Raw genomic sequence first — 13,018 nt, forward strand, 5'->3', positions numbered from 1 at the left:
AACTCTCTGGACCCCGATGGGCTGAGCGGCCGTCCATTTCTGGCCAGTCCCACTGGCGTGGGTTATGCATGGTCCCACACGGCGGGAACTGGCAGATAGGTCGGCTGGGGCGGTCCTCGCAGGGGGGGGGCACACGAGGCAATCCGACCCCGGGGGAGGGGGGGCACGGTGGCCTGGCCCGGGATCGGGGCCCACCGATCTGCGGGCAGGCCTGTGCCGTGGGGGCACTCCTTCCCTCCATGCCGGCCCCTGTAGGGCTCCGCCATGGCTGGCACGGAGAAGAGAACTCCCCGCGCATGTGCCAAAATACGCCAGTCGGTCTGCACATGCGCGGAACCACGCCGGCAGTCCCACGCATGCGCGAGATCTCGCCGGCCCTGCGCCACATGCGCGAACTCGCACAGTCCCTTCTGTGAAGTTTGGAGCAGCGCCAACCCTCCGCCGTCCACCGAGCTCCCGGACGTGCGGAGAACTGCACACTTTCGGGCCCATTGACGCCGGAGTGGTTGCCGCTGGTTCTCCTGCCGGCGTGGGGGCTTAGTCCCCAGAAGGAAGAATCCCGCCCCCTATCTCTGAGAATCTTTTCCAACAATTTCACTATCACTGACGTCAAGCTCACAGGCCTATAATTACCCGGGTTATCCTTGCAACCCTTCTTAAATAACGGGACAACATTGGCTATCCTCCAATCCTCTGGGATCTCACCTGTGGCCAATGAGGACACAAAGATTTCTGTCAGAGGCCCAGCAATTTCATCTCTTGTCTCCCTCAGTAATCTGGGATAGATGCCACCTGTCCCTGGGATTTGTCTACCTTAATATTTTTTGATGTGGAGATGCTGACGTTGGACTGGGGTGAGCACAGTAAGAAGACTTACAACACCAGGTTAGAGTCCAACAGGTTTGTTTCAAACACTAGCTTTCGGAGCACTGCTACTTCCTCAGGTGAATGAAGAGGTATGTTCCAGAAACATATATATAGACAAATTCAAAGATGCAAGGCAATGCTTTGAATGCGAGCATTTGCAGTTAATTAAGTGTTTACAGATCCAGAGATGGGGTAACCCCAGGTTAAAGAGGTGTGAATTGTCTCAAGCCAGGACAGTTGGTAGGATTTTGCAAGCCCGGGCCAGGTGGTGGGGGATGAATGTAATGCGACATGAATCCCAGCTCCCTGTTGAGGCCGCAGTCATGTGTGTGGAACTTGGCTATAAGTTTCTGCTCGGCGATTCTGCGTTGTCGCGTGTCCTGAAGGCCGCCTTGGAGAACGCTTACCCGGAGATCAAAGGCTGAATGCCCTTGACTGCTGAAGTGTTCCCTGACTGGAAGGGAACATTACTGCCTGGTGATTGTCGTACAATGTCGGTTCATTCGTTGTCGCAGCGTCTGCATGGTCTCGCCAATGTACCACGCTTCGGGACATCCTTTCCTGCAGCGTATGAGGTATACAACATTGGCCGAGTCGCATGAGTATGTACCGCGTACCTGGTGGGTGGTGTTCTCACGTGTAACGGTGATATCCATGTCGATGATCTGGCGCGTCTTGCAGAGATTGCATGGCAGGGTTGTGTGGTGTCGTGGTCGCTGTTCTGAAGGCTGGGTAGTTTGCTGCAAACAATGGTTTGTTTGAGGTTGCGCGGTTGTTTTAAGGCAAGTAGTGGGGGCGTGGGGATGACCTTGGCAAGATGTTCATCTTCATCGATGACGTGTTGAAGGCTGCGAAGATGGTGTCGTAGTTTCTCCGCTCCGGAAAGTACTGGACGACGAAGGGTATTCTGTCGGTTGTGTCCCATGTTTGTCTTCTGAGGAGGTCGGTGCGGTTTTTTTGCTGTGGGGCGTTGGAACTGTCGATCGATGAGTCGAGCGCCATATCCCGTTCGTATGAGGGCATCTTTCAGCGTCTGTGAATGTCTGTTACGCTCCTCCTCGTCTGAGCAGATCCTGTGTATACGGAGTGCTTGTCCTTAGGGGATGGCTTCTTTAATGTGTTTAGGGTGGAAGCTGGAGAAGTGGAGCATCATGAGGTTATCCGTGGGTTTGCGGTAAAGCGAAGTGCCGAGGTGACCGTCCTTGATGGAGATGAGTGTGTCCAAGAATGCAACTGATTTTGGAGAGTAGTCCATGGTGAGTCTGATGGTGGGATGGAACTTATTGATGTCATTGTGTAGTCGTTTCAGTGATTCTTCGCCGTGGGTCCAAAGGAAAAAAATGTCATCGATGTATCTGGTGTATAACGTCGGTTGAAGGTCCTGTGCGGTGAGTAGGTCTTGTTCAAACTTGTGCATGAAGATGTTGGCATATTGAGGTGCGAATTTGGTCCCCATGGCTGTTCCGTGCGTCTGGATGAAGAACTTGTTGTCGAAGGTGAAGACGATGTGATTCAGAATGAAGCGGATGAGTTGCAGAATTGCGTCTGGAGATTGGCAGTTGTCGGTGTTGAGTTATGAGGCTGTTTCAGCAATGCCGTTGTCATGGGGGATGCTGGTGTAGAGTGCCGAGACGTCCATTGTGACGAGGAATGTTCCTGGTTCAACTGGTCCATGGGTGCTGAGTTTCTGTAGGAAGTCCGTCGTATCGCGACAGAAGCTGGGCGTACCTTGTACGATGGGTTTCAAGATGCCCTCGATGTAGCCAGAGAGGTTCTCACACAGGGTCCATTGCCTGAAACGATAGGACAGCCTGGTGTGTTGACCTTGTGTATTTTCGGAAAGCAGTAGAGATCTCCAATGCGGGGTGTACGTGGGATGAGAGCACGTAGGGTGCTCTGAAAGTCTGGATCCAAGGTCTTGATCAGTCTGTTGAGTTGGCGGATGTGTTCCTTGGTCGGATCTGCGGGTAACTGTCTGTAGTGTTCCTGGTTGTTGAGTTGGCGGTACACTTCTTTGCAGTAGTCCGTTCTGTTCAGTTCTGTTCTGTTCAGTAGGACGATGGCACCTCCTTTGTCTGCTGGTTTGATGACGATGTTGCGGTTGGTCTTGAGAGCACAGATGGCGTTGCGTTGTGCTTGGGTGACGTTCAGGGCTGTCTTGTGAAGACGACTGATGAATCTGGCATTGACACGACTCCTGACGGCTTGAGCATACATGTCGAGTCTAGGGCAGTGGCCTTCCGGAGGGGTCCAATTCAACTCTTTCCTCTTCGGTTGCCGCACCGCAGATCTCTCGGTCTGCTGTTCCAGTTCATTGGTAGATTCATTGGCATAGGCTTGCGAAATCCTACCAACTGTCCTGGCTTGGGACAATTCACACCTCTTTAACCTGGGGTCATCCCTATTGCTGGATCTGTGAACACTTAATTAACTGCGAATCCTCGCATTCAAAGCATTGTCTTGCATCTTTGAATTTGTCTATATATATATTTCTGGAACATACCTCTTCATTCATAGAATTTACAGTGCAGAAGGAGGCCATTCGGCCCATCGAGTCTGCACCGGCTCTTGGAAAGAGCACCCTACCCAAGGTCAACACCTTCACCCTATCCCCATAACCCTGTAACCCCACCCAACACTAAGGGCAATTTTGGACACTAAGGGCAATTTATCATGGCCAATCCACCTAACCTGCACATCTTTGGACTGTGGGAGGAAACCGGAGCATCCGGAGGAAACCCACGCACACACGGGGAGGATGTGCAGACTCCGTACAGACAGTGACCCAAGCCGGAATCGAACCTGGGACCCTGGAGCTGTGAAGCAATTGTGCTATCCACAATGCTACCGTGCTGCCCCGGAGGGCCTGAGGAAGGAGTGTTTGAAACAAACCTGTTGGACTTCTTAATATTTTTTAACATACCTAACACTTCCTCCCTCGTAATAACGACCTGTTCTAAAATATTTACATATCCCTCTGAGAAACCACCAATCAACCTGTCCTCCTCCTTTGTAAATACCGAGGCAAAATACTCATTAAGGGTCTCACCTTCTTCCTTTGGTTCTATGCATAATTTCCTTCCTCTGTCCTTGAGTGGACCAACTCTTCCTCTAGCTACTCTCTTGTTCCTAATATACGTATAAAATGCCTTGGGATTCTCCGTAATCCTGTCTACCAAGGCCATTTTGTGACGCTTTTTGCCCTCCGATTCCCTGCTTGAGCTCTTTTCTGCTTTCCTTGTATTAAAACATAGAACATAGAACGATACAGCGCAGTACTGGCCCTTCGGCCCACGAAGTTGCACCGACATGGGAAGTCAAAAAACAAAAGCCATCTAACCAACACTATGCCATTATCATCGATATGCTTATCCAATAAACTTTTAAATGCCCTCAATGTTGGCGAGTTCACTACTGTTGCAGGTAGGGCATTCCACGGCCTCACTACTCTTTGCGTAAAGAACCTACCTCTGACCTCTGTCCTATATTTATTACCCCTCATTTTAAGGCTATGTCCCCTCGTGCTAGTCATTTCCATCCGCGGGAGAAGGCTCTCACTGTCCACCCTATCTAACCCCCTGATCATTTTGTATGCCTCTATTAAGTCTCCTCCTAACCTTCTTCTCTCTAACGAAAACAACCTCAAGTCCATCAGCCTTTCCTCATAAGTCTTTCCCTCCATACCAGGCAACATCCTGGTAAATCTCCTCTGCACCCACTCCAAAGCTTCCACGTCCTTCCTATAATGAGGTGACCAGAACTGTACGCAATACTCCAAATGCGGCCGTACCAGAGTTTTGTACAGCTGCAACATGACCTCATGACTCCGGAACTCAATCCCTCTACCAATAAAGGCCAACACTCCATAGGCCTTCTTCACAACCCTATCAACCTGGGTGGCAACTTTCAGGGATCTATGTACATGGACACCGAGATCCCTCTGCTCATCCACACTTCCAAGAACTTTACCATTAGCCAAATATTCCACATTCCTGTTATTCCTTCCAAAGTGAATCACCTCACACTTCTCTACATTAAACTCCATTTGCCACCTCTCAGCCCAGCTCTGCAGCTTATCTATGTCCCTCTGTAACCTGCAACATCCTTCCGCACTGTCGACAACACCACCGACTTTAGTGTTGTATGCAAATTTACTCACCCACCCTTCTGCGCCCTCCTCTAGGTCATTGATAAAAATGACAAACAGCAACGGCCCCAGAACAGATCCTTGTGGTACGCCACTTGTAACTGAACTCCATTCTGAACATTTCCCATCAACCACCACCCTCTGTCTTCTTTCAACTAGCCAATTTCTGATCCACATCTCTAAATCACCCTCAATCCCCAGCCTCCGTATTTTCTGCAATAGCCTACCGTGGGGAACCTTATCAAACGCTTTACTGAAATCCATTTTCACCACATCAACTGCTCTACCCTCGTCTACCTGTTCAGTCACCTTCTCAAAGAACTCGATAAGGTTTGTGAGGCATGACCTACCCTTCACAAAGCCATGCTGACTACCCCTAATCATATTATTCCTATCTAGATGATTATAAATCTTGTCTCTTATAATCCCCTCCAAGACTTTACCCACAACAGACGTGAGGCTCACCGGTCTATAGTTGCCGGGGTTGTCTCTACTCCCCTTCTTGAACAAAGGAGCCACATTTGCTATCCTCCAGTCCTCTGGCACTATTCCTGTAGCCAATGATGACATAAAAATCAAAGCCAAAGGCTCAGCAATCTCTTCCCTGGCTTCCCAGAGACTCTTTAAGTGCTTCATCTGTTTTTAGTTGCCTAGACCTCACATATGCATCATTTTTCTTTTTGACTAGACTGGCAATTTCCCTGATCATCCACGGTTCCCAAATCCTGCCTTTCCTGTCCTTCCTTTTTACCAGCATATGCCTGTCCTGCACTCCCATCAACTGCTCCTTGAAAGACTCCCCCTTGAAAGACTCCCCCATGCCAAATGTGGATTTACCCCCAAACAGCCTCTCCCAAACAAAGATGTGAAGATTCGGTGGATTGGTCATGCTAAATTGCCCTCCAGTGTCCAACGGTTAGGTGATGTTACATCATTATGGTGATAGGGTAGGGGAGTGGACCTAGGTAGGGTTCTCTTTCAGAATGTCGGTGCAGACTCGATGGGCCAAATGGCCACCTCCTGCACTGTAGGGATTCTATGGTTCCATGATTTTTGTTTAAAAAAATTTAGAGTACCAAATTATTTTTTCCCCAATCAAGGGCAATTTAAGTGGCCAATTCACCTAACCTGCACATCTTTGTGTTGTAGGGGTGTGACCCACATACACACGGGGAGACCCACAATGTGCAAACTCCACAGGGAGAATGTGCAATCTCCACATGGGACAGTGACCCACAGCTGGGATCGAACCTGGGTCCTCAGCGCTGTGAGGCAGCAGTGCCAACCACTGTGCCACCCCTATGATTCCATGATGATTCTAAGACTGATAATAGAGTGTGATTACCATATAGAACAGACTACCAGAGTAGGAAAAGCAAAAATGCTGGAATCATTTAAGAAACAATTAGCTACTGCACTGGGAAGATGGATGAATTAAATTGAGTATTGTACTCTTTCTGGCAAAAAGCGTCACAAAATGTCCTTGGCAGTCAGGATTACGGAGAATCCCAAGGCATTTTATACGTATATTAGGAACAAGAGGGGAGCTAGAGAAAGAGTTGGTCCACTCAAGGACAGAGGGAAATTATGCATAGAACCAAAGGAAGAAGGTGAGATCCTTAATAACTATTTTGCATTGGTATTCACAAAGGAGAGGGACACGTTGATTGTGGTGTCTCAGAGGGATGTGTAAACACTTTAGAACAGGTCGTTATTAAGAGGGAGGAAGTGTTAGTTCTGACAGAGACTGAAATTGTAGAGCATGTTGAAAATTCAGGTACTGCGTACTTACCCTCACCAAGAACACAAGATAAATGTAAATTTAATTTTTCTTCCTTTTTGATCTCATATTGAGATGACAGCATAGTAATTTGGACACAGTGTCAGCTTCAAATAGTTCTAGCTCTGAGGAGGAACGCAAGAACTAGGAGCAGGAGAAGGCAATTCCGCCTTCGAGCCTGCTCCACCGCCATTCAATCAGATCATGGCTGGTCTCCTCTCGGTTTCATTTCCACCTTCCTGTTCACTCCCCAAAACCCTTCATCCTGCTAATTAAAAACCTATCTTTCTCCTCAACTTTGTTCAGTGTTCCAGCTTCCACTACCCTCTGGGTTAGAAAATTCAGATTCATTTTTTAAATTTAGAATACCAAATTATTCTTTTTCAAATTAAGGGGCAATTCAGCATGGCCAATCCACCTAGGCTGCTCATCTTTGGGTTGTGGGGGTGAGACCCATGCACACACGGGGAGAATGTGCAAACTTCCCATGGACAGTGACCCGGGGCCGGGATCGAACCCGGGTCCTCGACGCCGTGAGGCAGCAGAGCGAGCCACTGCGCCACCGTGCTGCCACAAGAATTCACAGATTTGTGACCCTTTGAGCGAAGTAATTCCTCCTCATTTCTATTTTAAATCTGCCACCCCTTAGCCTAAAACTATGGCCACTCTTCTAAACTCCACTGAATATTGGTCTGAACTGCTCAATCTCTCTTCATAAGAAAAGTTCTTTATCTCTGGAATCAATCTGGTGAAACTTCTCTGAACAGACTTTAATGTATCGGGGACCAAAACTGCGTAGTGCTCCAGATGCGGCTTCACCATTGTCCTATACTGCAGCAACCGCATTTTCCTACTTTTATTCTGTTCAAAATGAATACCAAAATTCCATTTGCCTTCCTCATTACCTGCTGCACCTGCATACTAACTTTTTGCGATTCACGCATAAATGCACCCATATCCTACTGTACTGAAGCATTTTGTATTTTCTCTCCATTTAGATAATAAGTTGCCTTTTTGTTCCTCCGCCCAAAATGGATAAGCTCACTTCGCCACGTTAAAATCTGCCAAATTTTGGCCGACTCTCCTAACCTATCCATATTCATTTGCAAATTTCTTATTTCCTCATCCTTAGGGCTGGTCCAGGAGGGAAGGCTTCAGATATGTAAATCATTGGGATACCTTCTAGGGAAGGTGGGACCTGTACATGAAAGTCGAGTTGCACCTAAACTGGAGGGGCACCAAAATCTTGGGTGGGAGGTTTGCTAGAGCTCTCCAGGAGGGTTTAAACAAGTTTGGCAGGGGGATGGGAACCAGAGCTATGGATCAGAGGTTAGGGTAGCTGTTGAACAGGCAGAAATAGTACACAGCGAGTCTATGAGGAAGGATAGACAGTTGATAGGGCAATGTTACACTCAGTGGGATGGGTTAAAGTGTATTTGTTTCAATGCAAGGAGTGTCAGGAATAAGGGAGATGAACTCAAGAGCATGGATCAGTACTTGGAACTACGATGTTGTGGCCATTACGGAGACATGGATTTCACAGGGGCAGGAATGGTTGTTAGATGTTCCGGGGTTTAGAGGTTTTAAGAAGAATAGGAAGGGAGGTAAAAGAGGAAGGGGAGTGGCACTGTTAATTAGGGAGTGCATCACAGCTGCAGAAAAGGAGGTAGTCAAGGAGGGTTTGACTACTGAGTCAGTATTGGTGGAAGTCAGAAACAAGAAAGGAGCAGTCACTTTATTGGGAGTTTTCTATAGACCTCCCAATAGCAACAGAGAGATGGAGGAACAGATTGGGTGGCAGATCTTGGAAAGGTGCAGAAGTAACAGAGTGGTTGTCATGGATGACTTCAACGTCCCTCATATTGACTGGAACCTCCTCAGTATAAATGGTTTGGATGGAGCAGATTTTGTCAGGTGTCAGATGTCTCGGTGGGAGACCATTTTGGTGAGAGCAACCACAACTCCTTGACCTTTACCATAGTCAAGGAGAGGGATAGGAACAGACAGTATGGGAAGGTAAAATTATACTGCTATTAGTCAGGCGATGAGGAGCATAAAGTGGGAACAGATGTTCTCAGGGAAATGCACAACAGTAATGTGGAGGTTGTTTAAGGAGCACTTGCTGCGAGTGCTGGATAGTTTTGTCCCACTGAGACAAGGAAGGAATGGTAAGGTGAAGTAGCTTTGGATGACAAGAGAAGTGGAGCTTCTGGTCAAGAGGAAGAAGGAAGCTTGCTTACGATTGAGGAAGCAAGGATATGGCACCCCAGGAAGGAACTCAAAAATGGACTTAGGAGAGCTAGAAGGGGGCATGAAAAAGCACTGGCGGGAAGGATTAGGGAAAATCCCAAGGCGTTCAACACTTATGTGAGAAATAAGAGGATGATCAGAAAGAATAGGGCCGATCAGGGACAGTGGAGGGAACCTGTGCCTAGAGTCTGAGGAGGTAGGAGAGGCCCTAAATTAAAATTTTGATTCAGTATTCACTTTTTCTTGTTCCCAAAATGTTTGAATTTTGCCCTTGGTTTCTTCGCCTATCGCTTTTCTATCTTTTGTTTTTGTCCTTGCTTCCTCTTTCGCTGACTCCTTACATAGGTTCCCCTTCCCCTGGCATATTAATTTCAACCTTCCCCAACAGCGCGAGCAAACAGCCCCCCTCGGACATTGGTTCCAGTCCTGCCCAGGTGTAGACCATGCGATTAGTAATGGTTTCATCTCTCAGAGAACCGGTTCCAATGTCCCCAAAATCTGAATCCCTCTCTCCTGCACCATCTCTCAAGCCAAGCATTCATCTCGTCTATCCTGTCATTCCTACCCTGACTAGCACATGGCACTGGTAGCAATCCCGAGATTACTACCTTTGAGGTCCTACTTTTTAAGTTTAGCTAACTCACTAAATTCAGCACGTAGGACCTCATCCCATTTTTTACCTATATCGTTGGTGCCTATATGCACGACAGCTGGCTGTTCCCCCTCCCCCTTAAGAATGTCCTGCAGCCGCTCCGAGATATCCAGGACCCTTGCACCTTCCTGGAATCTTGTTTGCATCTGCAGACACGGCTGTCTACTCCCCTTACAATCAATTCCCTATCACTATAGCTCTACAACTCGTTCTCTTCCTGCCCTCCTGTGCAGCAGAGCCAGCCACGGTGCCATGAACCTGGCTACTGCTGCCTTCCCCTGGTGAGCCATCTCCTTCAAAAGTATCCAAAATGATATACCTGTTTTGGAGGGAGATGACCGCAGGGGACCCCTGCACAGCCTTTCTACTCTTCCTCTGTCTGATGGTCACCCATTTCCTATCTCCCTCAGTACTCTTTACCTGCGGTGTGACCAACTCACTAAACATGCTTTCCACAACGTCCTCAGCATCGTGGATGCTCCAAAGTGAGGTAATCCGCAGCTCCAGAGCCGTCAAGCGGTCCAACAGGAGCTGCAACTGGACACACTTCTTGCATGTGAAGGAACCACGGACGGAGAACGTGTCTCTGAGCTCCCACATCGCACATTCCCATCTCATTGCAGAATACCAAAGGCTGCTGAGACAAAGTAAAGCTCCTACCTCACAGAATCTTTCCAGAGCAGAATACCATTCAGCCCATCAAGTCTACATTGGCTCGCAGAAAGAGCCTTGTACCTAATCCCACTCCTCCATAACCTTGCACATTCTCTCTTTTCAGATAGCAATCCAATTCCTTTTTGAATACCTCGGTTAAACCTGCCTCCACCACATTTTCAAAAAGTTAATTTTAGACTTCAACCACCCTCTGGGTGAAAGAAGTTTTCCTCACATCACTTATTTTCCTTTTGCCCATTATTTTGAATCTGTGCCCTCTGGATCTTGATCTTATCTTAAGGAGGAACAGTTTCTCACTATTTACCCTCACCCCTCGTGATTTTGAAAACTACTTACCAAGCCTCCTTCTTTTCTCCAAGGAAAATAGACCCAATCTCTCCACTTTACCGTAGAATCATACAGTACAGAAGAGACCTTCAGCCCATCAAGCCTGCACCAACAAAAACAATTACTCTAATCTCCAATAGTCCCACTTCCCAGCATTTGGCCATAGCCTTGAATGTTGTGATATTTCAAGTGCTCATCCAAGTACTTTTTAAAGGTTGTGAGGTTTCCTACCTCACCTACCCTCCCAGACCGTGAATTCCAGATTCCCACCACCCTTTGGGTAAAAAAAACCTTTCCTCAAATCCCCTCTAAACCTCCTGCCTGTCACCTTAAAATCATGCTCCCTTGATTTTGACTCTTCATCTCAGGGCAACAGCTGCTTCCTCTCCATCCTGTCCATGTCCCTCAATCTTATACACCTCAATCAGGTCACCCCTCAGTCTTCTCTGCTCCAAAGAAAACAACCCAAGCTTATCCAGCCTCTTTTCATCGCTAAAATGCTTCATCCCAGGCAACGCCCTCTGCACCTTCTCTAATGCAATCTCATCCTTCCTATAGTGCGCTGACCAGAACCGAACACAGTACTCCAGCTGTGGCCTAACTAAAGTCCTGTACAACTCCAACAGCTTCTGGAACCAGGGGTCATAGTCTGAGGATACGGGATAAACCATTTAGGACAGAAATGAGGAGAAATTTCTTCACCCAGGGAGTGGTCAGCCTGTGGAATTCGTTACCACAGGAAGTAGTTGAGTCCAGAGCATTGCATGGTTTCAAGAAGCAGTTTGATATAGTACTTAGGGCGAAGGGGATCAAAGGATTAGTGCAGGCAAATGGGATTAGGATTGGCAGATCAGGTGCCTTTCATGTGGCGGTAGACTCGATGGGCCGAAAGGCCTTGTCTGCAAAGTATTTTTCTGTGACTCTGTGACCTGGGGGAAAGCAGGATTAAGCTACTGAGCTGCAGGATCAGCCATGATCATAATGAATGGCGAGCAGGCTTGAAGGGCCGAATGGCCTCCTCCTGCGCCTATTTTTTCTATGTCTTCTAACATAACCATGATGTGGAGCTGCCGGGCGTGTTGGACTGGGGTGAGCACAGCAAGAAGCCTTACAACACCAGGTTAAAGTCCAACAGGTTTGTTTCAAACACTAGCTTTCGGAGCACTGCTCCTTCCTCAAGTGAATGAAGAGGTCATACCTTTAACTTGGTGTTGTAAGACTTCTTACTGTTCTAACATAACCTCACTGCTCTTATAATCTATGCTAGAACTTATAAAGACACCTGTCCTGCAGCTTTTAGGGATCTGTGGACAAGCACCCCCAAGATCCCTCTGTTCCGCTGAGCTTTCTAGTGTCCTGCCATTCATGGAGTACTCCCATGCCGTTCCAAAGTGCATCACCTCACAGTTTACAGGGTTAAATTCTATCTGCTGCTGATCTGCCCATGTAACCAATCCGCCTATATCCTCCTGCAAACGAAGTCCTTCTTGTCACTGTCAACCACCTGATCAATCTTTGTGTCAGCACAATGGCTAGCACTATTGCTTCACAACGCCAGGGTCCCAGGTTCGATTCCCAGCTTGGGTCACTGTCTGTGTGGAGTTTGCACGTTCTCCCTGTGTCTGCGTGGGTTTCCTCCGGGTGCTCCGGTTTCCTCCCACAGTCCAAAGACGTGCTGCATGGGAATTTGGATATTCTAAATTCTCCCTCTGTGTACCCGAACAGGCGCTGGAATGTGGCGACTAGGGGCTTTTCACAGTAACGTCATTGCAGTGTTAATGTAAGCCTACTTGTGACAGTAAAGATTATTTTTTTAAAAATATATATATTTTATTAAATTTTCAAACTAAAATTTTTCCGTTTTTTTAAAATATATTTTATTCAAAATTTTTGGCCAACCATGACAGTACATATACAGTAATATAACAATATAAATAAGAATGGCCAGTTTTAAGCAAGAAATAAATAATATATAAACAATATCGAGATTTAAAAAACAAAACTAAGTGGCAACTGCCTTGTCCCAAATAAATACTCTCCAAAAATACAATTTAGCAGTCCAATATACAATTACCTATAACAACAACCTATACATATTTTACATATACACTAACATCCCTGAGAGTCCTTCTGGTTCCTCCCCCCCCCCCCCCCCCCCACCCCCCTGGGTTGCTGCTACTGTCTTCTTCTTTTCCATTCCCTCTATCTTTCTGTGAGGTATTCGACGAACGGTGTGCCACCGCCTGGTGAACCCTTGAGCCGATCCCCTTAGGACGAACTTAATCCATTCCAACTTTATAAACCCTGCCATGTCATTTAT

General features: G+C 47.4%; 1 protein-coding gene across 3 annotated transcripts in view; it reads right to left on the minus strand.

Annotated features, from left to right (window-relative positions):
• arl9 (ADP-ribosylation factor-like 9) overlaps positions 1-13,018 on the minus strand; it is a 56,093-nt gene that overhangs the window by 17,452 nt on the left and 25,623 nt on the right. Inside the window, exon 1 of one of the 3 annotated variants that reach the window (XM_072495168.1) lies at positions 10,708-10,797. The exons of the other annotated variants lie outside the window; for them this stretch is intronic. The gene's annotated coding sequence lies outside the window, so the exon portion shown is untranslated. Of the gene's footprint in view, positions 1-10,707; positions 10,798-13,018 lie in introns of those variants that run through there. 3 annotated transcript variants of the gene reach the window in all.

Source organism: Scyliorhinus torazame, chromosome 3 (genome assembly GCF_047496885.1).
Source record: "Scyliorhinus torazame isolate Kashiwa2021f chromosome 3, sScyTor2.1, whole genome shotgun sequence".
NCBI classification, from domain to species: Eukaryota; Metazoa; Chordata; class Chondrichthyes; order Carcharhiniformes; family Scyliorhinidae; genus Scyliorhinus; species Scyliorhinus torazame.